The sequence below is a fragment of the Ovis aries genome, chromosome 12 (assembly GCF_016772045.2).
Source record: "Ovis aries strain OAR_USU_Benz2616 breed Rambouillet chromosome 12, ARS-UI_Ramb_v3.0, whole genome shotgun sequence".
Taxonomy (NCBI): Eukaryota; Metazoa; Chordata; class Mammalia; order Artiodactyla; family Bovidae; genus Ovis; species Ovis aries.
The window spans coordinates 43,382,832-43,409,383 of record NC_056065.1 but is presented as its reverse complement, the minus strand read 5'-3'; the positions used below and the strand labels follow the sequence as shown (position 1 = coordinate 43,409,383).

At 50.2% G+C, this 26,552-nt stretch overlaps 1 protein-coding gene across 7 annotated transcripts in view; it reads left to right on the top strand.

Annotated features, from left to right (window-relative positions):
- The window catches only part of SPSB1 (splA/ryanodine receptor domain and SOCS box containing 1), a 70,531-nt gene that overhangs the window by 28,682 nt on the left and 15,297 nt on the right, over positions 1-26,552 (top strand). Inside the window, exon 2 of one of the 7 annotated variants that reach the window (XM_060396510.1) lies at positions 15,307-15,381. The exons of 5 other annotated variants lie outside the window; for them this stretch is intronic. The gene's annotated coding sequence lies outside the window, so the exon portion shown is untranslated. Of the gene's footprint in view, positions 1-11,086; positions 11,291-15,306; positions 15,382-26,552 lie in introns of those variants that run through there. One more of the 7 variants, XM_012187361.4, reaches the window with a different exon arrangement.

Genomic DNA, 26,552 nt, shown 5'->3' with positions numbered 1-26,552 from the left:
TTCCCGGCGTGGCCTTGCCCTGACCTGAAGTCACAGGTATGGGTGTCCCAGGTTGTGCTTCTGGCCACAAGAAGATGACTTTGTCCCAAGAATGCACTATATTCTTCTATCCGAAGCCTGCTCTGTCTCTAGGTTTCTTAATCTTGCACTGTTGACTTTATGGGCAGATGCATTTTGTAACATCTCCACCCATGAGATGTCACCCCAGCTGTGACCACGAAAAATGTCCCCAGACCTGGCCAAATGTCCCCTGGGGGTAAAACCACTCTGGTTAAGATGCACTGAGCCAACATGTGTGGAGCCTACATTTGCTGGAATTGTTGATAAATGGTAGAAAGATCTGTGGGAGTGCAGGAGAGTTCTCAGGGCTGGGGTGGGGGTGGGGGGGTGGATGGGGCAAAATGGGGGAAGTGTCCCAGGCAAGTTGCTGGAAGAGTCCTGAGTGTGTAAAGCAAGATGAGGGAACAAGAGGTGGTTCAGTTCTGTATTAGGGTCAGGTGAAGACGAAGGTGAGATCCCAAATGGATGGAGGGTGTGTGCCCTATGGTCAGAGGACTTCACCGCAGCGCTGGAGGGGAATGACCCTGCATGCAGCGAGTATTCTGGAAAGGTGACGAGTCTGGTGGAGGGGACAGATGAGGGGGTGCAAAGGACAGTGGGCTGGAGATTGTTCCAGGAGGTGAGCATGACAGCCGATTGGAAGTCAGCTGGAGTCCAGGAGACCTCTTGGACCTCGGCCTTGGAGGACAATGGGCTTGGGTGCAAATGTGTGTGATGGAAGGTGTGTGGAGAACATTCTGTGGGTAGTATCACCTACAGACTTTATTCTTGAAACTTTGATGTTCTGAAGCTTGTAGAGTTTTTTTCTGGGCCTGATGCCTTAGAGTCCAAGGAGGAAAATTGACCCAGATGATGGACAGGTGGTTCAGAATAGTCTGGGAACAGGTGTGCAGACAGAAGGAGAAACCTGACAGGCTGAGTGGGTCTTGAATCACCGTTTGGGGTACACAAGGTTTTAATCAGCTCCTGGGTATCTGCATTAAGGCACCAGTCACACAGGGAGGACTTGTTTCAAAGCATAACAGGACGGACTTCCCTGGTGGTCCAGTAGCTAAAACTCTGCCCTCCCAATGCAGGGGGCCTGCATTCGATTCCTGGTCACAGAGCTAGAGCCCACATGCCACGACTAAGACCTGGTGCAGCCAGATTTAAAAAAAAGGTCTAATGATTATGGAAAGGAAAGGGACTGTGCCCATGGACGCAGGGGTTTAAGGTGATGGAGAATGTGCAGAGGGCTCTGGAGGGTCTGCCTGGTTCAGTGGTGACAGCCTTCCAGGTGAGTGGACGGTGTGGAGTAGCATGGAGACGTGTGTGAGCCAAACTGGGGGAAGGGAGCAGCTGGAGGAAGGAGGGAATGTTCCTAGAGGAGGCAGTTCTGTGGCAAAGTGGGCTGAGGTCAGTGCGGGAGCAGCCTTTGGTGCCCGTCTCAGATGTCTGTCCTTGTGATCATGTGTGGTCTAAGCAGAATGCTAGAGACAAGGTGACTCCCAACAGCAGACACTTCTGGAGGCTGAGAAGCCCCAGGTCAGGGAGCTGGTAGTGCTGGTGTCTGGTGCGAGCTGTCTTCCTGGTTTGCAGACAGCTGCCTTGTTGTGTGCTCATGTGGCAGAGAAGATCATCCCTCTCCTGTTTCTTTCATAGAGGCACTAATTATATTCACAAGGGCTCCACCCTCATGATCTAGTCACCTCTCAGAGAACCAACTCCTAAAACCATCACTTTAGGGGTTAGGGTTTCTACATATGAGTTTTGGGGGGACACATCCAGTCCATAACATATTTTTTTGTCTTCTTTATTCCTTTTTATTTTTATTTTAATTTATTTATTTTTTAATTCTTATTTTTACTTTATTTTACTTCACAATACTGTATTGGTTTTATTCCTTTTTGATTTAAATTGAATTATAGCTGATTTACAATGTGGTGTTACTTTTGAGGTGTAGAACAAAGTGACTCAGATATAGCCATATATCTGAAAGAACACATCTATTCTTTCTTAGGGCTTCTTAGGTGTTACTAGTAGTAAAGAATCTGCCTGCCAATGCAGGAAATGCAGGTTTGATCCCTGGGTGGGGAAGATCCCCTGGAGTAGAAAATGGCAACCCACTACAGTATTCTTACCTGGAAAATTCCGTGGCCAGAGAAGCCTGGCAGGCTACAGTCCATGGGATCCCAAAGAGCTGGGCATGACTGAGCACACAGACACACACATACACACACAATTCTTTCTTTCTTGAATTCTTTTCCAGTATAAGTCACTACAAGGTGCTGAGTATAGTTCCCTGTGCTATAAATAGGTCTTTGTTTATATATTTTGCATAGCAGTGTGTATCTGTTGATCCAAACTCCTAATTTTCCCCCAGCTCTTGGTAACCATAAATTTGTTTTCTATATCTGTGAATCTGTTTCTGTTTTGTAAATAAGGTCACTTGTATCGTTTTTTAAGATCCACATATAAGTGATATCACATGATATTTGTCTTGGTCTGACTCACTTCACTTAGTATAGTCTCTCGGTTCATCCATGTTGCTACAAATGGCATTGTGTTTCATTCTTTCGATGGCTGAGTAATGTTCCACTGTATTTATGTACCACATTTTCTTCATCTGTTCCTCTGTCAATGGACATTTGTTTCCTTGTCGTACCTATTGTGAATAATACTGCTGTGAACACTGGGTTGCGTGTGTCTTTTCAAGTCATGCTCTAGCATGACAGCATCTGAACCATTTTTATGTGTCTAGGTCAGTAGTGTTAAGTACATTCACAGTGTTGGGCAATTATCACCAGCATCCAGCTCCCTAACTCTTTTCATCTTGCAAAATTGAAACTGTCTCCGTTAGAGAAACAAACAGCTCCCTATGTCCCGGTCCCCCAGCCTTTGTCATCTGCCATCCTACTTCCTGTCTCTGTGAATTTGGGGTATTCTTGTTACCTCATGCAAGTGGAATCACGCAGTATATGCCTTTTTGTGACTGGCTTATTTCACTTATCATGATGTTCTCAAGGTTCATCCATGTTGTAGCCTGTGATAGGAATTCCTCCCTTTTGAAGGTCAGATGGATCTACACGTTTCGTTTATCCAGTCACCAGTTGATGGACACTTGTGTTGCTTCCACCTTTTGCCCATTGTGAATAATGCTGCTGTGAATATTTAGGTGTACGATATCTGTTTGAGACCTTGCTTTCAATTCTTTTGGGTCTATACCCAGAAATGAAATGTTTTTAGAACCTCCATACTGCTTTCCATAGTGGCTGCGCTGCTTTACGTCCCCACCAATAGTACACAAGGGCTCTAATTTCTCCACATCCTTGCCAACATCTGTTCTTTTCTAATTCATTTAACTTAAACCTTTTAACCCAAACCTTTTATGGAAGGGTAAGACACCCTGAGTAACTGCATACCTTCCTTCCTGCCTAGGCATATATGTATGTGTCTTTGGGGACACCATTATTTGCGTTTTTAAAAAATATTTGGCTACACCAGTTCTTAGGGCGAGCGGGATCTTTAGTTGTAGCATGCAAATGCTTAGTTGCAGCATGTGGGATCTAGTTCACTGACCAGTAATCAAACTCAGGCTCCCTGCATTGGGAGCATGGAGTCTTAGCCACCGGACCATCAGAAAATCGGGGGACACCACTGATTAAAATGGGCTTTCCTTTCATAGTCTACCCTGTTGTTCCCACTGAATGCATGTGGAGATGCCCCCAGGCTTCAGTGTGGTTCTGCCTTGTTCTTTTGATTGCTGTGTGACGAATGGTTCATGGTACAGATGTGACAGAGTTGGCCACCTGCCACCTGGTCAGTCATTTGGACTGGCAGGAAATGGCAGTGCCTCTGTAATAAGCACCGGTGTAGATATCCTCTGTCCAAGTGATTTTATTCTTGTGGCCCACGCTCCAGGAGCAGCATTGCTGGCTAAGCCCTCAGTTCATTTCCCCAAATCTGCGAGGTTCGAAGTCCACGAGCCACACTGGTGCACAACTTCCTCCTCTGCCCATCAGTAGGAGGTGCCATCTCTCTACTGACAGTGTAGAAATCTGGGGCAGGGGGTGCAAGGTCATGGGTCACTTATTAGTAGTTAAGTTTTTGTTTCCCTGTTTACCAGACAGGTCAGGTGGTTTTTTTTGGTATAAGCTTATCACTTGCATTTAATTTTTATTCCTGAGTTGCTTCATCAGGTCCTCTGGCCATTTGACCATTATGCAGTAAAAGGACCAGAAGCAAATGTGACAAGCTGTTGACAGGGGTTCATTTTAGTTGCTGAAAATATGTGTCTCTTTGGTACATGTTTGAGTTACATATTTTCAAAATTTAAAAAAAAAAAAAGACTAATATCTAAATGAGTGTTTTAGGAAGATCCAGTGGGGTCAGAGAAGTGTTGTGGGCAGGGAGACCAATTTTGGAGACTCCTACACTAACTTTGCAGGTGATGATGACTTGAACCATGAGAGTGAGGGACAGATTTGGGCAACTCTGGGGGGTGGGATTTCTACCATTTGATGATAATGCGGAAAGCCAAGAAGAGGGGGAATCCAGGAAGATGAGGGGTTTGAATCTGGGTGACTGACCAGGAGAAGGAGGACAGAACTTGGCAGAGATGTAGAGGCTGGGAGGGGGCCATGTTTGAGTCTGGCAGGAAGCTGTGTGGGATGCAGGGCAAGGTTGCCGTAAGGTTGCTGTTCAATAATGCGGTCGCCAATTTCAAGGGGAGATGCTCCCTGGAGCGGTGAGAGCAGAGGAGCCCATGGAGAGAGGAACATCTGTGATTAAGGAGAGGAGGAAAAACTGGCGAAGGAGTTGGGTGGGAGCCTTGCAGAACAGGGAGCACACTGTCACAGAAACCAGTATTTCAAGGTCAAGGTCACAGTCAGGGTTTTCAAATGCAGTTGCAAGGTAGATGCTTTTTCAGGCCATTCAATGTATTGATCAGGAGGTCCTAATGTGGAGGAGCACGTTCACTGAAGTGTCTGGGGCCTGAAGTCAGCTTGCTGGTTTCTGCAGCCTGAGTGCACAGAGGGTGACCGAGGTCACAGGAAGTATGGGCGGCTGCAGGAAAAGAGCCCTGGCACCCAGCTCTGTGCCATTCTGGTTTGGTTTCAGTGGTGCTTCACCCGTAAGTGTGGACTGAGCCGCCCCTGGGGGCCGTGCTGGGCACCTGCCACCCCAGGTGTCCCAGGGTCCTCGGGGGAGTCCAGCAGAAGCTGCCTTCCTCTTGAGAATCTCGAGTATCTCCTTGTGTGCTATTCAGTGTCTGTTCCCGAGCAGCCTCAAGGGACCAAGGGAGACATGAGTCATTTCCTGGATAGCAACCTGTCCCAGCTTCTTAGCCGTTTGAGGCCTGGCCTTTCCTTTTTAAGTCCACCTCTGTTTCCCGCCAGCGCTGCCTCCTGATGAGGTTTGTGACGCACCTGCAGTGAGAAGCAGCATATGAACACCCCCACGGGTATTCAAGTCCTTCTTATTCCAAATGAAAAATAAGAGAGATTGGCCAGGCTGTTCTAAGGAACCCATTAGCCAAGTAAACGATGACATTCTGTCTCTGCCGACTTTGCAGCATGACTTCTGGGACAGCAGGTCTATGTGTGGACGGCTTTGGCTGGCGGTTGGCTTAGAGATGCTGATGAGGTGGGTCCAGAGGTGGTGGTCAAACACCGTAGCTTTGTCCAGCATTTGTTGCCGTAGCGTCAGAATAGAGGGACCCACTCCCCTTTACATCACTTTTTGTATCTCATATTTTTTTCCTTCCTTATTTTCATGTAAAATGAAGCACTTTTTAAATTGTGGTAGAGTGTACATAAAATTTACCATTTTAACCATTTTTAGATTTTGTTTGTTTGTTTGTCTGTAGATTTTTTTAAATTGAAGGATGATTGCTTTATAATCTTGGTTTGCTTTCATACATCAACATGAATCAGCCATAGGTATATATATGTCCCCTCCCTTTCGAACCTCCTTCTCACCTCTCACCCTTTCCCACCCCTCTAGGTTGTTAGAGAGCCCCTGTTTGAGTTCCCTGAGTCATACGGCAAGTTTCCATTGGCTATCTGTTTTATATATGGTAGCGTATATGCTTCTGTGCTTCCCTCATAGCTCAGCGGGTAAAGAATCTGCCTGCAGTGCAGGAGACCCGCTTCAATCCCTGGGTTGGGAAGATCCCCTGGAGAAGCAAATGGCAACCCACTCCAGTATTCTTCCTAGAGAATCCCACGGACAGAGGAGCCTGGCAGGCTCCTGGGGTCGTAAGAGTCGGACACAACTTAGCAACTAAACCATCACCATGCTTCCACACTACTCCATTTTATCCATTTTTAAGAGCACACCCCTTGATGGTGGCATTCAGTGCATTGTTGTACAACCATCACCATCATCCACCTTTGGAACTTTTTCATCTTCATGTAATGGGCAACTATGTCCCCATTAAATATTAACACCCCATTCCCTTTCCCCGTGCCTCCCACCTTTCCTCCTTCTGTAAATTTGACTACTCTTGATACCTCATATGAGTGGAATCACACAGTATTTGTCTTTTTTTGTAATTGGCTTTTTGCACTTCGTATCATGTCCTCAAGATGCGTCCACTTTGCAATGTGTATCAAAATTTCCTTCCTTCCTTTTCTTGGCCACCCCTCAAGGTTTGTGGGATCTTAGTTCCCTGTCTAGGGATCAAACTTGCATCCCCTGCATTGCAAAGTGGGATTCTTAGCCACTGGACCACCAGGGAAGTCCCCCTTTTGCGCTTTAAAAGAAGGTTATGGTTCTCTGGTTCTGCGGTCAGTGGCTGGAAGATGATCTTCAGAGTTCAGATCTGCTTACCCAAATGTCATGTAGCAATAAGACCCTGATGCTGGGAGGCAGGAGGAGAAGGGGCTGACAGAGGATGAGATGGTTGGATGACATCACCGACTCAATGGACATGAGTTTGAGCAAACTCCAGGAGATGGTGAAGGACAGGGAAGCCTGGTGTGCTGCAGTCCATGGGGTCGCAAAGAGTCGGACACGACTGAGTGGCTGAACAACAACAGTAATAATTATAGCCACCACTGAAACCCTGAATACACGTGAAAGGCAAGGTGCCCAAAAGCACCCCACACAATGAAGGCCATGTACACGTCAGGTATTGTCTGAGCAGGTGCTCAGACTATGTTCTGGGAACTTTTTGGCCTCTTCAGGTATATTCATTATCCTTTTTGCAGATTAGGTATTTATCATCTCATTTTTTCAGGTGAAAAATTACAGTTGCTTTCTCATGGTGTTGATTTAAAGCGATATTTCTCAGAACATAAACACACATCAAGCTTTCTGTTTATATAAAAGAAATGTTCTAATTCTTTCTTCCTGGTTCTTCACTTACCTCCCCCGAAGTACTTACGGAACATCTGCACCCACAGCTCTTTTTGTTAAGCTGTGCAAGGGTAGCTGCTCTGTGGAGAGAGGGGATGTCACTTCTCCATTCCCAGTGTTTTCTGGTTCTATCCGGAAATCCAGTGGGGTGCTGGCTGAACTTAGGAGCAGGCTTTCTTTTTGAAACTTCATTGTATTTATTTATTTTTGTCTGTGCTGGTCTTTGTGCTTTGCGGGCTTTTCTCTAACTGCGGCGAGCGCGGGCTGCTCTCCAGCTGCAGTGCTCAGTCTTATCGCGGTGACTTCTTTTGTTGCAAAGCATGGACTCTCCTGGTGCAAGGACCTCAGTAATTGTGGCCCATGAGCTCCTGGGCTCTAAAGCACAGGCTCAATAATGCCACACGAACTTAGTTACTCCAAGGCATGTGGGATCTTCCTGGACCAGGGATCAAACCCATGCCCCTGCATTGGCAGGCAGATTCTTAACCACTGGTGTGTGCTTACTCGCTCAGTCATGTCCGACTCATTGCGACCCCATGGACTGTAGCCCACCAGGCTCCTCTGTCCATGGGATTCTCCAGGCAAGAATACTGGAGTGGGTTGCCATGCCCTCCTCAAGGGGATCTTCCCAACCCACAGATGGAACCCAGGTCTCCCGCATTGCAGGAGGATTCTTTACTGTCTGAGCCACCAGGGAAGGCCAAGAACACTGGAATGGGTAGCCTATCCCTTCTCCAGGGGATCTTCCCGACCACCGGACCACCAGGGAGGTCCTGGGAGCAGGCTTTCTGATCTGTCGCCTCCCTGTCTGGCGCCTGTGCCTGAGTCCAGACATCTCGTCATGACATTCAAGGTCTTTGTCATCCAGACTATGTTCCCTGCCCCTCTCTCTCCCTCTCTCCAGTTACTGCTCAAAATTCCCAAATGCCATTCTAATCTCCTGACCACCCTTTGGGTCCCAAATACACCTCCTCACTTCTGTTTGTGATGGGGGAAGAGTTCTCTCACAGCAAGGGTGGTGTCTGTCTGCTTCCTCGCTCAGCTCACCCTTGGTATTAAAATCCCAGCTTTGGTCAGAACCTCTCAAAGGGGATGTCCCTGAGAGTCCCACCCCACCTCCACCCCCACCTATCTCAGCAACCCTCGAGGTCGAGCATCCTGCTTCTACTGTAGCTCTTTGAAGACATCATCTCTGCCGGGAAGCAGTGGGTACCAGGCAGTTTGCTGGCCTGTCGCCTCCCCGCCACTCCCACCAGGCTCTGCTTTGTGGGACAGACCATCAAATTTACCAAATGGCCCGTTAGTGGTAAGAGAAGAGCAGGGCTGTGTTAAGAAGCTCTTTACTGTTTCCTGATGGCTTAAATTTTCCTTCACCATGTGAGGAGAAAGACTACAGGAGAATGCCAGTTTGTGGATATTTAAACAGAAAGTGGCACTGAGTGGCCTCTTCCCTAGCCAACCAGGCTCCTGGTGGGTACAGCAGCCATGTTTGCCATGCCCAGGTCCTCAAAGGGAGCCAGGAATGTGTTGAGGTGGGGATGCCAAGTGGGGGTCTGGTATCTTAGCCCAGGGATGCTTGGCCCCTTCTCTTCCCTGTCTAGGATCAAAGTCAAACCTGGATGTCTGGAAGAAACTTCTCCATCAACTCAAGTGAGAGGTGGAGGGGTCTTTCTGAGAGTTTCTGTCCAGTTGTCCCAGAAATGCTCCATTTCAGTTCTCAGCATCTCAGAGCCACGTCTGAGACTCTAACCGCAATGTTAACTCCCACCACTCAGCACCCTCTGAAGAACAGTTCTATGCCTCTGGGGCAGGTGAGGGCGGGGACTTGCCCCTGGGTCCCTCTGAGACAAGCAGAGAGAGACTAGGCCGGGCAGCAGGGTGACCAGGTACTCAGGTGAGCCAGGTCTTTACCTCCAAATGTGCTGATTTGATTTTTTAAAAAGCGGGGACTCCTCAAGGTGCTCAGCCTGTCTGGTGAAGCTGCCGCTGCTGCTTCCAAAGCATAGCCCAGGCTGGTCCTTGCACCTGTAGGAGCCCAGGCTCCCTCCCTGGGGCCACTGGCTGAACTGGTCAGTGAGGTTGCTGACTTGCTTTAGCTTCAAGACCTCCCTGGTTTGGAGACAGGAAACTCTTTGGGAGGGGGCAGGGTGAGGCTGGAGGTTGGCAGAGGTGCACCCCAACCTCTCACCCTGCCCCGCTCCTCTGAGTGCCTTACTGGGGAAGGGTTCCCCACTGAGTACCACGGGGGAGGGGGGTGCAGCTCCCACTCAGAGCCTGAGCCCCGCCCTCCTGATGGGGACCCTGGGCCAAAGCAAGTCTGCTGAGGCTGTGGGGCCTCCACCCTCCTGCTTCCCATTCCTCTGCTTCCTTTCCAGCTTCTTTCTCTGTTTGTCTCTCTGTCTCTTTCTCCGCTTTCTCTCTGTCTCTCTGAGTCTCTGTGTCTCTCTCTTTCTCTGTTCTCTGTCTGAGTCTCTGTTTGTCTGTGTCTCCACCTCTCATATTTCTCTCTGTCTCTGTCCTTGTCTCTCTGTTTCTCTCTCTGTCTTTGTGTGTCTCTGTCTCTCTTTTTGCTTCTCTCTTTCTCTCTGTCTCTCCAAATCTGTCCCCTAGGAGATCCGTGAAGCCAAGGCCAGCGTGGCTTCTACAGGATGGGAGAACTGACCAGTGGGGTGGGGTAGGGGAATTCAAGAGGGTGAGACAGGCCCTGTTTGTCTGGCGTTTGGACCTGCCGCCACGTTCCCCATCTGAGGTCAGCCATCTGGCCCCAGAAAGGTGCCGCACCTTCCCCATGAGGGAGCAAGGGGAGAGGGAAGCTTGAAACCAGTGCCTGCAGGACATGGAGGATCCGTGGTGGGGGCGGGGGAAACCTTTTCCTGCACGTGCCCCCACCAGGGGGGACCTGGAGATGGGGCTGGGTGTCACTCAGCCCTCCCCCTCTCCACTGGGGGCTCCCCACGGTTTCTGCTTATGAGTCTGGGGTCACAACCAAAACCCCAAGCTCCTGGATGTCTTCTCAGAGGAGGTCTGTGACTGGCTGAGGGTCCCAGGTCTGCTGAAAGGCAACAGTTGGGGATGAGTGCCCAGGCTGTACCTGAAGCACCCCCGTTCCCTGGGGACAGTCCTTGGGGGATGGCCATGGTCTGGGCACCATCCTGGCAGATAGTCCATCAGCCCCAGCTGGAGCCTGGCAAATGAGCTCTTTACTCTTTGCTGGTGAGTTTCTGTTAGTTTCATGACAAGTTGCTTGGGGACAAGAGAGCTGGTTGTTGCTTTCTAGAAGGGATCTAGGAAGGGGGATGAGGCGAGTCTGCCCCTGCAGGCTGGCCAGGATTCTGGAACATGCTTTGGGCACTGAAGTGGCGCGCTGCCCACCTGGGACTGTGTGCCCTGCTTCCTCTGAGACTCCAGCCTTGCTCTGCTGGGGGTCCCTGTGCGGCGTGGAGAGAGGGTCCCTGGGTCTTGAGGAGGACGCAGCAGCAGCAAGAGGGAGGGAATGGCTTACAAACCAGCCTCCCCTTGGGCCAGCAGCCTCCCTTCTGGAGGGCTTTTAAAAACTGGCCGATTACCTTGTAATTGTTCCCAGCAGTGAGGAGCCAGTCCAGTGTTTGTTTTGCCTTCTGTGTTCTCCCAGCCAGTGGTAACCAAGGGCCGCTTCCCCTTGGTGACGGTGGAGCTCACTCTGGCCAGGGCTGATCCAGCCGGGCGAGGGAGGCCTGGGGACCCGCAGGGCCCGGCCACTGGCAGGGAGGCACCCTGCTCCTGGGGCACCAGCGAGCTGCCTGCACTCCACTTCCGTCTCCCCCAGCCCGGGGATCGAGGGCTTCCCTCCTGGAGCTCCCCCCTCTCTGGGCACTGGCCCGAAACATTCCAGAACTCTGCCAATCCTCCGGTACGTGTCCGAGAGACCATGAGGCCAATACTGGCGGGCGGGCTGTGTGGGAGTGGGTCGTGGCCAGGGTTGTGGACCTGGGCCAGGGTGCTGCTAGGGGCCAGGGATGACCTTCATTCTAGATTCCGGCAGGATCCAGGGTCCTGAGCTAGTTCTGGGGGAGATTTTTGCAGGGAGATGGAGACCTGCTGTGAAACAGCCCAGGTCGTGGAGGCCAGCCAGGGACAGCTCCGGGGCCGAGAGGGCCAGGATTGATCTCGGATGGCCCGGATTCGGGTCGGGTGGGGGTTGTTTGAAGTGAAAGCAAGGGCTGCAGGTGTGGCTGCAAGAAAGCATGAGGCTCCTGAAGGCTGCGGGCTGGCTTGGCTAGTTGGGGAATCGGGGCTATCTGGAGGAGCAGAGAGAGCTGGGACGCAGAGGAGGGCCTGGAAGAGGTGTTGCCACCGCCTTGGGCTTCCCAAGACCCCGATCAGCCAAGGGCTTCTAGAACATCGGGGGCCAAGGAATCCATAGCCTGTTGCGTGCACCCCTCGCCCTTGTGGGTCTAGCGAGGACAGGGCCCTGCCAGGCTCTGCCTGTGACTTCTGTTAACTTGTCAGCTTCTAGATTTGTTTTCTTGGGAGTCCGTTATGTTTCAGGACTGGCTTCCTGGAATGGGCTGGATGAGCCTCTGTTTTCTTTCTTTCTGATGTGTTTCCTGCCAACCTCTGCCTTGAGGACCCAGGCCACAGCCCCCACCCACCTGGGCACAGAGATCACCTGTGATAGGGCTGCTCAGAGGCAGTCGGCTGGGGCCAGGCCCAAGACTCTGCATTTCCAACCAGCTCCCAGGCAATGCCTCAGCGGCAGACCCATGGGCTCCCCAGGTGGGGTCGAGGGGTGGGGGTCATGACCAGATGCAGGGCACTCGGGGTGACTGGCTCCTTCGCTGCTAAAAGGATCACTTCCCAAGGAAGGAATCATCTGGCTCCGTGTGCAGGATCTCAGGCATGTCTGGTTTTCCGTTTGGGGGCCTGGAGAGGAGGTGCTGTCAGTCAAGATTGGGGTACCTGGGGGGTGGGCAGGACACAGGGGGACCCCTGCCCAAGCACCTCTGTCTGACTTTCACAAGGATTTCTTCCACCAACCCAGCTGCCGATACTACTTAACCTCAATGATTCATTGAAGTGCTTTTCAAGGGAAGGCGTGTTACAGAAACGTGGGTCCCAGAGGCTTGTTTTGTTGGCAGGTCTTGCCGCCTCAGCAGAAAAGAGGTGCTTTTGATATGGGAACGGAAACTTGGGACAGCCTTAGAAACACGCAGTGTGTTGGGTGGGTTGGGGGGAACAAGGTCCTCCTCTGGTTACAGGACGGCGCTGCCCCGGGGCTGGCTGCCCCAGCTGGGCACCAGGGAGGGGTCCCCATGCCTGGGTCTGTGGTCTTGTGCCCCCATAGCTGTGACGAGGCTGCCTTCCTTGACACTGAAGTGTGGGGGACACGTCCCCTGCTCCCCATGTCGCCTGTGAAGGTGACATGCTGCTGCTGTGATTTTATGGAAGGTCCAGCTTGCAGAGGAAATACCTTTCTGAGCGTGTTCTGTCTGGAGTCGCAGTGCAGCCCTGCAGAGGCGAGCGCATGAAACAGGCATGTGCAGCCCTCACTCCTGCTAGGTACTGAGGCCCTGGTCCAGCTTCACTGGCCCATCCTGGGCTCACTTGATTCTGAAGTATGGCTGACAAGCTTGCTGGGCAAAGCCAGTGCCTCCATCTGGCTTCTTCCTCCCTCTGCCCTGATTGCCATCCTGGATCAGCCCATTAAATAGTTATTGGACCAATTTCCCTTTTTTCCATTTCCCCTTTCTTCCTTTTGTATCTTCATATGTGACAAGCAGACCAGATTCACCCCAGATTGAAGTTGCTTTCCCAAGGAACTTCTCCGGACGTATCTGTCCTGGCCCCCTGGCCCCAGAGAGCACAGAGGCATGGCAGACCCACCGCCACTGCTGGAGCCGGCACATTGTGGGGGGAGCGGCATGGGGGATGAGGTGGGGGCACTGGGGGATTTCAGCAGAGGCAGACAAAACCATGGCTGGCTTTGAGCAGCCTCAGCTTCAGCATCACCTGGGAGCTTCCAGTGGAGGCCTCTCTGTCGCCATTAGTGAGCTTGACGGGGCGAGAGGCGGCCACAGAGCTGGGTCATGGACACCCCAAGGCAGCTGTTCTCTGGGAGAGTGCTGAGTTTGCAGTGGGGGATGGGTGTCAGAATTTGCATGGCTGCATTCCACCCCTGGAGAGGAGACACATCCTCAAGAAGCCCTCCCTGCCTCCCTCCCTCTCTCCCTCCCTCCCTCCTCCTCAGACCATTAAACTACACATACATGGCCACTGTGGCTCTTAAGTGCTGAACTTTTTTAAGTGGTGGCATCCTCATTTAATCCCTAAAGCAAATCAGTAGGATTGAACAGTCATCATCCCCATGTCAACAGATGAGGAACTTGAGGCTCAGAGAGGTTGGAGCACTTGCCCAAGGTTGCCCAGCTTGTGGAGCTGAAAAGTTAAACCCAGGCAGCCCAATTTCAGATTGCAGCCTTCTCCATCTTTGTAGTCTTCTCCCTTTTTCCTTGATCCACCCTGTTTTAGTTCCAAGAAGTCTTCAGTAGAAGCCTCAGAGCTACCCAGATGAGGATGCCAAAGGGCTGTGCTGGGCCCGGCCTTTGGGGTCATTACAATCCACCTACATTGGGGTCATTACGGCCCGCCTTCATCAGGGTCGTCACGGCCCGCCTACACTGGGGTTCATCATGACCCACCTACATTCAGGTCATTATGGCCCACCTACCTTTTGCATGTTCAAGAATGGGTTTTTTCCCCCCAGTATATCCAGTATCACCAACTCAATGGACCTGAATTTGGGCAAGCTCCAGGAGATAGTGGAGGACAGGGGAGCCTAGCATACTGTAGTCTGTGCTACAAAGAGTCAGACACAACTTAGTGACTGAATTTCAACAATATATCTAATATTGATATTGTTTTTTAATTTATTTAAAAATATCTTTATTTATTTGTCTGCACTAGGTCTTAGTTGCGGCATGCAGGATCTTTAGATGAGGTTGCAAACTCTCAGTTGCAGCATGTGGGATCTAGTTCCCTGACCGGGGATCAAACCCTGACCCCCTGCATTGGAATCATGGAGTCAGCCACTGGACCACTGGGGAAATCCCTGATACAGTTTAGAGATACCTACTAAACTCACAAGAGACTGATGTATAAACCTGAGGCCGGCCACTCAGGTAGCATTAATGTTTGCCTCTGAGAGGAGCAAATGGGAGGCATCGAACCAGAGCTCAGGGAAACTGGCAAGTGGCCCTCATGATTCGTGCCTCAAGTTTTGTAGTCTGATATCCCTGTTAGGCCAGGAGTAGACCAAACAAGAGCTGGAGTCATGGGGCCTTGGATTAGACCACTGGGCTCTGCATCTGTGTCTTCACTCACTGCCACCTTTAAAGCTTAAGCAGCCCTTTGCTTAGACAAGGTATGATATGATGTCTCCTACGGGGTTATGGGTTTCCCAGGTGGTGCTAGTGATAAAAAGTGAAGTGAAAGTCGCTCAGTTGTGACCCCATGGACTATACAGTTCATGGAATTCTCCAGGCCAGAATGCTGAAGTAGGTAGCCATTCTCTTCTCCAGGGGATCTTCCCAACCCAGAGATTGAACCCAGGTCTCCCACATTGCAGACAGATTCTTCACCAGCTGGGCCACCAGGGAAGCCCCAGTGGTAAAGAATCCGCCTGCTAAGGTAGGAGACATAAAAGATTCAGTCTCGATCCCTGGGTCAGGCAGATCCCATGGAGGAGGGCATGGCAACCCACTCCAGTATTCTTTTTTTTTAAAATTAATCTATTTATTTTAATTGGAGACTAATTACTTTACAATATAGTGGTGGTTTTTGCCGTACATGGACATGAATCAGCCATGGGTGTACATGTGTCCCCCATCCCGAACCCCCTCTCACCTGCCTCCCCATCCCATTCCTCAGGGTTGTCCCAGTATGCCGGCTTTGAGTGCCCTGTTTCACGCATCGAACTTGGACTGGTGATCTATTTCACATATGGTAATATACATGTTTCAGTGCTGTTCTCTCAAATCATCCCACCCTTGCCTTCTTCCACAGAGTCCAAAAGTCTGTTCTTTATAGCTGTGTCTCTTTTGCTGTCTCACATATAGGGTCATCATTACTATCTTTCTCAATTCCATATACATGTGTTAATATACCATATTGGTGTTTTTCTTTCTAACTTACTTCACTCTGTATAATAGGCTCCAGTTTCATCCACCTCATTAGAATTGATTCAAGTGCGTTCTTTTTAATGGCTGAGTAATATTCCACTGTGTGCATGTACCACAGCTTTCTTATTCATTCATCTGCTGATGGACATCTAGGTTGCTTCCATGTCCTGGCTATTGTAAACGGTGCTGCAATGAACATTGGGGTACACGTGTCTCTTTCAATTCTGGTTTCCTTGGGGTGTATGCCCAGCAATGGGATTGCTGGGTCATATGACAGTTCTAGTCCCAGTATTTTAAGGAATCTCCACACTGTTCTCCATAGTGGCTGTACTAGTTTGCATTCCCACCAACAGTGTAAGAGGGTTACCTTTACTCTGCACCTTCTCCAGCATTTATTGTTTATAGACTTTTTGATAGCAGTCATTCTGACCTGCGTGCGATGGTACCTCACTGTGGTTTTGATTTACATTTCTCTGATAATGAGTGATGTTGAGCATCTTTTCATGTGTTTGCTAGCCATCTGTATGTCTTCTCTGGAGAAATGTCTGTTTAGTTCTTTGGCCCATTTTTTGATTGGGTCATTAATTTTTCTGGTATTAAGCTACATGAGCTGCTTGTATATTTTTGAGATTAATTCTTTGTCAGTTGCTTCATTCACTATTATTTTCTCCCATTCTGAAGGCTGTCTTTTCACCTTGCTCATAGTTTCCTTCATTGTGCAAAAGCTTTTAAGTTTAATTAGGTCCCATTTGTTTATTTTTGCTTTTACTTCCATTACTCTGGGAGTTGGGTCATAGAGGATCTTGCTGTGATTTATGTCAGAGCCACTCCAGTATTCTTGCCTGGAGAATCCCATGGACAGAGGAGCCTGGTGGGCTATGGTCCATAGGGTCCGAGAGTCAGACATGACTGAAGTGACTTAGTGTGCATGCACGCACATGGGGTTATATCTAGTTCAGGCTACACTCTGGATCCTACCGCTTCCACCACTCCCGCATCCAAGCTGCATCCTTGCATTGAGTTCCTAGCTGGTCTCTGGCCACCAACAGCCTCTTCTCAAACCAGCAGCCAAGAGCGATTCTGTTAGGAAGGAAGTCAGGTTGTGTTCTCTGCATGCATAAAGCCCTCTGCTTGTTTCTCATGACACTGAAGACAAAATCTGAAGTTCTTCATTGTGACCCTCAAGGCCTGGTGTGCCTGCCCTCTGCACACCTTGCACCACCTCCCTCCACAGCCTCTTCCTCCTCCTGTTTGTTCACCTGACCTGCCACACATGCTCACACCTCAGGGCCTTTGCACATTCTGTTCCTTCTGCCCAGGACACCCTTCCGTTTGAATACTCACATGCTTTTCTCCTTTGCTTCCTCCAGGTCTCTGTCCATGTATCACTGTATCTTTCCTCACCACCTTCTCCCATCCCTTTCTCTGTCCTTGCTACTCTGCTTCATTTTTCTTTGATACTTATTACCTGGCCCCATGTTAGATATGAACTTGGGCAAACTCCAGGAGATGGTGAGGGACAGGGAGGCATGGTGAGCTGCTGTCCATGGGGTTGCAGTGAGTTGGACATGACTTGGTGACTGAACAACTACAACAGTGTTCTATATTCATTCAGTCAAGGCTTGTTTGTTTAGCACCTGCTTTGTTTCAGACAATGTTCTAAGCATGGAGCCTCCCATCTTGAGCACAACAGATAAAAATCTGTGTCCTGAAGCTCACATTGATTGTTCAGAAGATTGTTACAATGGCTATATGTCTTCCTCATCAGACTGTAAGCTTCTTGAGCACAATGATTTCTACTTCTATAGTATGTATGTTGTTCAGTTGCTAAGTCATGTCTAACTCTTCTGCAACCCCCTAGACTATAGCCTGCCAGGCTCCTCTGTCCATGGGATTTCTAGGCAAGAATATTGGAGTGGGTTGCCATTTCCTTCTCCAGGGGCTGTTCCCAATTCAGGTATTGAGCCTGTGTCTCCTGCATTGGCAGGGGGATTCTTTACCACTGAGCCATCAGGGAAGCCCTATAGTATGTATATGTATAATGTATATAGTAGGTGTCTAACAAGTATTTAGGGAATGAATTCCAGCCCTAAAGCACCTAATTGGACTTGGCTTTCCCAAATGCTCATTAGCTGAACATCTGCAGGCCACCCCTCAGGTTGGATCATTTCTGCAGTTGTCTGTCTTATAGGTTTCGTCAAGGTTTGCCAGCTTCCACCTGGGGAAGATGCTTTCTGGCAGAGTAGGTGGAACATTCTCTAGCTTTCCCAGGCGCCAGTTCCCAGTTTTGAATCATCCACTTTATTGAGGTTCTCGGAGACTAAGGAACAAAGAAAGGGTCTCAGGGAGCCCACGCTTCCCTATGGGGGATTAGCAGGTGCGAAAGCAACTCAGATATTTATGAGCACGTACTATATACATGTATGTCTCCTCTTGTGGTTCAGTGATAAAGAATCTGCCTGCCAGTGCCAGAGACACGGGTTCGATCCCTGGTCTGGGAAGATCCCCTGGAGAAGAAAATGGCAACCCAGTCTAGTATTCTTGCCTGGAGAACCCCACGCACAGAGGAGCATGGCTGGCTACAGTCCATGCGGTCGCAAAGCGTCGGGCATGACTTAGTGACCGAATCAATCAAGTATTTACGTATATAGGCCTGGAGCGTGGCCTTTGGGGCCCATTTTTCCGTGTTTACCAGGAGTGAGTCTGGCCAAAAGGGGGTTGTGGGAGAAGGTAGCACCTGGCATGAGAAACTGAGGTCTCTCCAAGTCCGAGCTATGATCGGGAACATAGACACACGGGAACGCAGAAACTCCACCCACGAGAGCGGGTTTGCATGCGGCGGCAGGTCCAGTCACACTGTGCATTAGCCTGGGGCCTGCCTGGCCTGGACCAGCGCCCTGCGCTGTGGCATCACCATGGCTGGCAGGTGGGCGCCGATGTCATCGATGGGGAGTGAGCGGGCGCTGAGTGGACTTGTAACACACAGTAGCCTCTGCCAGTTTGGAGTGGCCTCGGGGTGTTGAGCTGCTCCGTAAACAAGCCAGAACCTGGAACTCCGGGTGTTGTCTCTCCTCAACCTGCCTCCTTCCCGGAGTGGAGGATGTGTGGATGCAGGGTCTGGTGACCTCGGTTCTCATACATCCTCCTCCTCCAACCAGTGGCACATGTGTGCGTCTGTCGATTTGTCTCCTCCCCGCACCACATCACGGATGCAGGCACAAGGATGCAGGCACGCTTTCTGGATTCCCCCAGAAAAACTCCATCCACAGGTGCTGTCTCAAAGCAGTGGGGCTGCCAAACCACAGCTCTGAGCTCTTTCTTTCCTAGGAAAGGAAGGGGGTTGGGGGGGGAGTGGAGAACTCAGCTCTAGAAGGCTCTTTGCTCCTTACTAAATGGCAGTCCACTCCAGGACTATTACCTGGAAAATCCCATGGACAGAGGAGCCTGGTAGGCTACAGTCCATGGGGTCACAAAGAGTCGGACACGACTGAGCGACTTCACTTCACTTCACTTCATGAGGCTCTTTAGCCCTGTCTCCCTGTGTCACTCTGGCTGAGGGGCCTGGTTCTGCCCGCTGGGTCTCCACAAGCTCTGGGTTCCTCTCTGCCCTACGGCCCTTCCCACACCTACCTCCTGCCATGTGGATTTTGGAGAAGTGCATAGTTTTCATTCATTTGTGTTTTTTCATTTGTTGTGACATTCACGTAACCGTTTTCAAGAGGACGGTTCCGTGGCTTCTAGTACCTTCACGATGCTGTGCAGCCACCACCTCTGTCCAATTGTAAAATGCTTCACCCACCCCCCGCCCCCCATAAAAGAGACCCTGACCCCTTAGCCTTCACTCCCCCTTCCCGTTCCCCTGGCCCCTGGCAACCACCAGCCTGCTTTCTGTCTCTATGGGTTTACCTATGCCGGCTGTCCCGTAGACGGGAGCACCACTATGTGACCTTTCGGATCTGCCTTCCTTCCCAGCATGAAGGATTTGAGGTCCACCCATGCTATGACAGGTGGCATACGTCAGTCCTTTTCTGCTGTTGATGGCTGAGTGACAGTCCATGATATATGTTTTCCGTTTGTTTATGCCATCATGCATTGGTGGACATTTGAATTCATCCATTTATGGTTTCACAACAGCAATAGGACAACAGTAAGGAACCCTGAAAGAAAGGGAAGCTCGTAAACTCATCACTCGAAACATAGAAACAATTTTTGCTGCTTATTTTCCTCTCTGTTCACACATGTGCCTGTATACTTTTTTCTAGACTTTACTAGCAGGGCAGATACAGTTGTGTCCTTCCTTCCACTTAAGATTGTTGTTCATTCACTAAGTCATGTCCAATTCTCTGTGACCCCATGGACTGCAGCACACCAGGCTTCCCTGTCCTTCTCTCTGAGTTTGCTCAAACTCTTGTCCATTGAGTCAGTGGGTGATGCCATCCAACCATTTCATCCTCTGTCACCTCCTTTTCCTCTTGCCCTCAATCTTCCCAGCATCAGGGTCTTTTCCAATGAGTCGGGTCTTTGCATCAGGTGGCCAAATTATTGGAGCTTCAACTTCAGCATCAGTCCTTCTGATGAATGTTCAGGGTTGATTTCCTTTAGGATTGACTGGCTTGATCTCCCTGCTGTCCAAGGGACTCTCAAGAGTTTTCTCCAGCACCACAATTCAAAAGCATCAATTCTTCGAGGCTCAGCCTTCTTTATGGTCCAACTCTCGCATCCGTACGTGACTACTGGAAAAACCATAGCTTTGACTACATGGACCTTTGTTGGCAAAGTGATGCCTCTGCTTTTTAATACACTGTCTAGGTTGGTCATGGCTTTTGTCCCAAGGAGCAAGTATCATTTAGTTTCGTGGCTGCAGTCACTTAAGATAGCAGACCTTTTCCCTTGCCCCTCGTACAGCGATCCTTTCAGCTAGCATCTTGGACAGCTGTGTCCATCTCCATAGATGTGCCAGCTGGGGAGACCCCTTCCTGCCTCCTCACCTCATCCCTCATGTGACTAGCTGGCACCATGGGAATCTGGTGCCCAGACCCTTGTGCTTGCCTGGAAGTTCAGGATGAATGTATTCGCCACCTGTGGGTCTGCTGTGGTCTCCCTTGTTGAGTTATCAGCTCAGGTGTTCAGGACTTTCCAGGCTGACAAGATTGGAGGAGGAAGGCCAATAGCTTACAAGAGGAAGTTTCTGCAGGCCATTGTATCTTTAAAGGATATTTAAGTCCCTTTTTTTCACCAACTGGCCTGTGAGGCCCAGGGATTTGCTTCTTCCTTGGCATCCTGTTGAGTTCCGTGAAATCTCATCCAGGGAACCATGATTAGGTTGCACTAGGAGACGCACTGCCCCATTCCTTTTAGAATCTTGCTGCCCAAGTTCACTGGCTGTGGTCCATTCAAGGTCCAGTGGACAAACCTTCAGCCCAGTGAGTGCAGAAACTTGTGAGCGCCTTCAGACCCCACAGTTCCAACAGCAGGAAGCCTGATGGTAGGTTACTTTCACATTGGATTTTCTTCTTCTAAAAATAGACAGTGGGGTGGGAGGTTCTGAGGTCCAAGATTTTGAGGGCAATGAGAGGAGAGGTGGCTGTGAACTAAATGGGAAGACACACAGGAATTCCCTGGCAGTCCAGTAATTAGGACTCCTTTCAATGCTTCCTTTGCAGGGGGCATGAGTTTGATCCTTGGTTAGGGAACTAAGATCCCACAGTCATGTGACACACCCCCAAAAAAGAAAAGTTACCAAAATTGTGATAATGGAATATTACATAGCTACTAAAGCATAAAGCTGATGTAGGCTGGAGCTAATATATTATGACTTAGAAAAAGCAACTTGGGTGTAATGTGTGTGGTGTGATCCTTTGCTGTGAGTGGACAGTCCCTGTATCTGTGCTAGAGTAAGAGGGTGATATTTTATTTCTCTGTGATTTCTTATGAGCTTATGTGGACTTCCCTGGTAGCTCAACTAGTAAAGAATCTGCCTGCGATGCAGGACACCCTGGTTCAATTCCTGGGACAGGAAGATGCCCTGGAGAAGGGATAGGCTACCCACTCCAGAATTCTTGGGCTTCTCTGGTGGCTCAGGTGGTAAAGAATCTGCCTCCAGTGTGGGAGACCTGGGTTCAATCCTTGGGTTGGGAAGATCCCTTGGAGAAGGAATGACTACCCACTCCAGGATTCTGGCCTGGAGAATTCCATGGACAGAGGAGCCTGGCAGGCTACAGTCCATGGGATTACAAAGAGTCTGACATGACTGAGCTACTTTCAAAAAAAAAAAAAAAAAGAGCATATATAACACTTGAAATATTTCAAATCAGGACAGAACAAGAAATTTTTAGAAATGATAGTCATCAGTCCAAGCTTGTCAGTTTTCAATGTGGATTTGAGATTGCAAAATCTTGAGCTGTAATTCCTTTAAACCAGCAGTGTCCTAATCTCTGGAGGGCTCATTAGAATGCCGACCCCAGCCCCAGCATGCCTGATTCAGGAGATTAGGGTGGGGCCCAAGCATTTGCTGTCTCTAAGGATGACACTGATCTATTGATCCAGGGACCCTGCTTTGAACCTGTGGCTTCCCTGGTGGCTCAGAGTCTGCCTGCAATGAAGGAAACGTGAGTTCATTCCCTGGGTCAGGAAGATCCCCAGAGAAGGGAATGGCAACACAATCCAGTATTCTTGCTTGGAGAATTCCATGGACAGAAGAGCCTGGTGGGGTACAGTCCATGGGGTCACAAAAGAGTTGGACACAACTTAGCGACTAAAGAACAGTCTTCTTAAAGGGAGGTAGGAGAAGGCAGGGAGTGGCATGTATTAAATACCTACTGTGTACCCCCAATGCTATGTGAAGTGCTTTAGCTACGCTGAATGCCGCTCTTCCCCCTCCTTTTACACCCGAGGTGGTTTGAGAGCATCACCTGAGCCTACAGGTGGGATAAGCAAACACAGGCCCCTCTAGCTCTCAGCAGCCAACCTCTCAAATCTCTCTGGGAACTGATTCCTCTCTCAGCCTCACATCTCTCCTTGGTCTCCCTCCTGCTTATTCCTCCTGGAGGGACATGGGGTGACCTATGGGGCCACTCTCTGAGGTGACCTTTCCCAGTTGGCACGTCCCATTGGAAGAGGCCAGAGTGTCACCTGCTTGCACTCAGGTCCCTAGGCCCTAGAGCCTCGACGTGGTCAGGCTTCGCTCTGGGGTTACCGATGCAGGCGAGTGGAGTTGCCCTAGGCCTCGTCACAGGCCACACGGAGCTAGAGTGAACAGGTGAGCGTGTGTGCTGCAGGCAGCCGGTGCAGAGAGGACCCTTGTTTCCCCGGGGAGCCTTGTCCCGGCGCTCACCTGGGGAAAGGCGAACCCCACCTCTCTCGAGGCTGGAGCACACTCCCTGGGACCAGCAGTCCACCGGGGTTTGTGGGCTTCTGCCACCAGCCAGGGTAAGGCAAGGAGGGACCCGCATCCCTAAACCTTCCCCCTTGGGCACCCGTGGGCTCTCCCCTGGGAAGTGGCTGTGACATTGTCCTTCACGCTCCCTTCCTGCCCCCTTCCCATGGACACCCCTCCCCCGTCCAGTTCCTGCATGGCCCGGGCAGACCCAGTGTGACGGACCGCCCAGCCTGAGTGACATAGGGAGCCCCACCATCCAGACTTCCTCCCCGCTGGGCATCTGCTGCTGTCTCGGAAATCTTTCTGGAAGGTCACCGTGTGTCATTGTCACTCAGCTCCCTCCCAGGAGCAGAGCTGCTCATGTGAACGGAGCCGTTGTCATCATAACCTCGACTCGGCTGCAGCCATGACTTTTTTTTTTTCATGATTTTTGGTCTCTGAATGAATGTGAATGTTGTTTCCCAGAGGCCAGGCTCAACTGATTCGAGCCCTTTCTGAAAGTGCCATGAGTAATCTGGGTCCTTCCGTAGGTGTTTACGGCAGGTGCATCTTTTGGTCTTTTGAGGTCAGAGGCTAGAGCTCCAGCCCGTGTGGGATTTTCCTCTCCAGAACCACTCAACAGAACTTTCCAGAAAGGTCCAATCCTTTTCATTGATTCTGGGGGCAGACGCTGACTTTTCTAGTCCTGCTTGAGCAAGAAGACAGCTTTCCTGGATCTTCCTGGGTGTCTCTCCTCAAGGCTATAGGTGCACGGAGTAGAGGTGGTGATGGCCACATAACATGGCTTTTGTCCTGCAATTGGTGGCACCTTGGCCCAGGCTCTGTGGTCAGGCTTGCACGGAGCACACCCTCCCTGGGTGCTCCCACCACCGAAGCGTGTTCTTGAGCCCTTACTCACGAAGCACAAACCCCAGTTAGCAGACAGAGCGTGGCAGCCACTCAGCCTGGCTGCAGAAGCTGTGTCCTGATCTAATAGCCCATTGCTCAGGCCTCCTTCTCTTGCAAAATCCTTGGCTGCAACCAGTGCTGTGTGAGGTGGGGAGGCGGAGGGAGGGAGCTTATTTGATCTGCAGGTGAAAGGAGGCTTTATAAATAGGTCACCTTGTTCCACATCCTGAATTTTATTCTTTCCCCATCACGTGTTGAAACAATGGTTTTACTGTTCTGGGGGCAGTCGGACGCACTGGGGGGGAACTGAGCTGAAAGCGAGGTTGGGTGTTCACCTGCCATGACACAGTGACCGCCTCTGTGTGTCCCCTGCCTCCCCACCCCGTCCCATCCATTTGTCACCTATCACCTTGGACGTGTCTCCAACAGAGGGTATTGCTCGCTCAACAAACATTTTTTGTCTTTAACAACGAAACAAAAGGGTAATTTTTAGCAGTTCCAATTGATCCGAAAGTGCTTTTTTGGAAGGCGGAACTGCGGAGTTGCTGATTTAATTGAAGGGACAGTGTCGTGTTCCCAGCAGGTGCTGAGGGCACTGTCCCAGCTGCGTCAAGGTTGGTGGCCTTGCCCCTCTCCAGCCTCTGCCCCCTGGAGGTCCTCCTTCCTCATCCCCCAACCTGGCCTTGGCAGAGCACAGAACCCCGTATAGCCACCATGGCTGGGTCTCCCATCTGAGGATGGCGCAGGTCTTTTCTTGTTTGGAGCCCGTGGAGACAAATTGTTGTTTTTCAGCCGCTCGGTCGTGTCTGACTCTTTGCAACCCCATGGACTGCAGCATGCCAGGCTTCCCTGTCCTTCAGTATCTCCCAGAGTTTGTTCAAACTCATGTCCATTGAGTCAGTGATGCCTTCCAACTGTCTCATTTTCTGTTGCCTCTTCTCCTCCTGCCTTCAATCTTTCCCAGCTTCAAGGTCTTTTCCAATGAGTCAGCTCTTCGCATCAGGTGGTCAAAGTATTGAAGCTTCAGCTTCAGCATCAGTCCTTCCAATGAATATTCAGAGTTTATTTCCTTTAGGATTAACAAATAGCTACCCCAGTTTTTCTGGGAAAAAATAAAATTCGAGATGTAAAAGCAGTGCAATTAGAAGTCTTGGGAAAACTTAGTGTAGAAATACTGTCCTCTTTTGGGGGGGATGGCTCCAGAGCTATAACTGGGAATTCTTGTCCTGTATTTTAAATGCCCTGCTGTCTCCTTCATGTATATCTTCCTGGGTAAATTAAGCATTTACCCTGTGCTTGCTTTATAAGAAATGACACACATGGAAAGACTTTAGGAGTTGCTTTGGGAACAACTTGCTCTTGTGAATGTAGTGTGTTAAATCAGTATTTGTCCACCTTTTTATTCTTTTTTGTGTGCTTAAACATGCTTTTCATTGCAAAACAGAATACATGCATTGAATTTTTTTTTCAATTCAAAGAGTCCTTAAAGTTAATGCATCCCACCCCCACATTCCAGGATTAACTGTTGTGACAGTTTTGGTGTTTATTCTTCTAGACCTTTCTCTATGCCTACAGACAAATGTGCAGAGATAGCATTAAAAATTCTGTTCTTACAAACACCAGTTCGTGCTCAGCATGTTTTTCTCCAATTTGTTTTTTAAAATATAAGTGTCATGTTACATGTTACGTTAAGTCAGCACATCTGAGGGGCCACCTCCTTCTCTCCACAGCTACTGGAGTTCATGGTGCAATGGGCATCTTTGCCCACATGTCCCTGTGCAGGCCTGTAGCATTTCACAAACAAGACCCCTGGAAGAGTGGTCAGTGGGTGATTGCAGCATGTTTTACACCTGACTGGAGACTGTTACGTGGCACCTGTATGCCGAGAAGCATGTCCCAGGTGGAGTCTGTCTGTCTGGGATACATGCCCACACCTGTACGCAAACAGCCTTCTCCCCACATCTTCTCCTGTTCCTTGTGCCTCCCACAAGGCTCACTGGTCCCTCTGTCACCGATAGAAGCCTGTTAGCATTACTTTCCTCTTGCATAGTGAAAACCGTGGGTGTATCCAACAGGTGTTCTCAACCACGTGTGCCCAGGAGACAGATATCAGTGTGCCCTTCCCTCCCGCTTCAGAGAGGATTGCTGCCTTAGATCAGTAAAGGCTGGGTACCCTTCTCCCGGCCCAGGTCTTGGATTCCCAGACAGTGGGCTTCAGAGATGCTTCTGACTCTTCCCCACTCACTGGGGGGGTCACTGTCCAGCTCTGGGCTTCCTTCCTGGTACGTCCTCCAATTCTGGATTTAGTTCCCCTGCCCTCTGAGAGCTGAGAGCCCACCTGGAGGAGCCCAAGAAGCTGGAGGGAAGGTGCTGTGTGAGGCTTTGGTCTTCCTCCCGGTGGAGAGCTGTGGCTCCCAGCAAATCCTCTCCCAAGCCAGGCTTTGGGATAGGAGTGCTGTTCCCCAGACTCTAAGCCAAGAGCACATAATTGGCTGCTGGTGGTGACAGTGGGCGGGGTTCATCCACTTAGCACTGGGGGTCCACCTGGAATTCCATTGTGGATGGGCAGCTCTGGTGGGTTCTTAGAGTCCCGGGCCACCCCGTCCCAGGAAAGATACTATGTGGAAGGCTTTTGCCTATTAGACTGTCTGAGACACATCCCCTTTCACAGTGAACCATAAGCTGACTTTTATCCCAGTAAGGATGATGGGTGTGGCATCAGGTGGGAG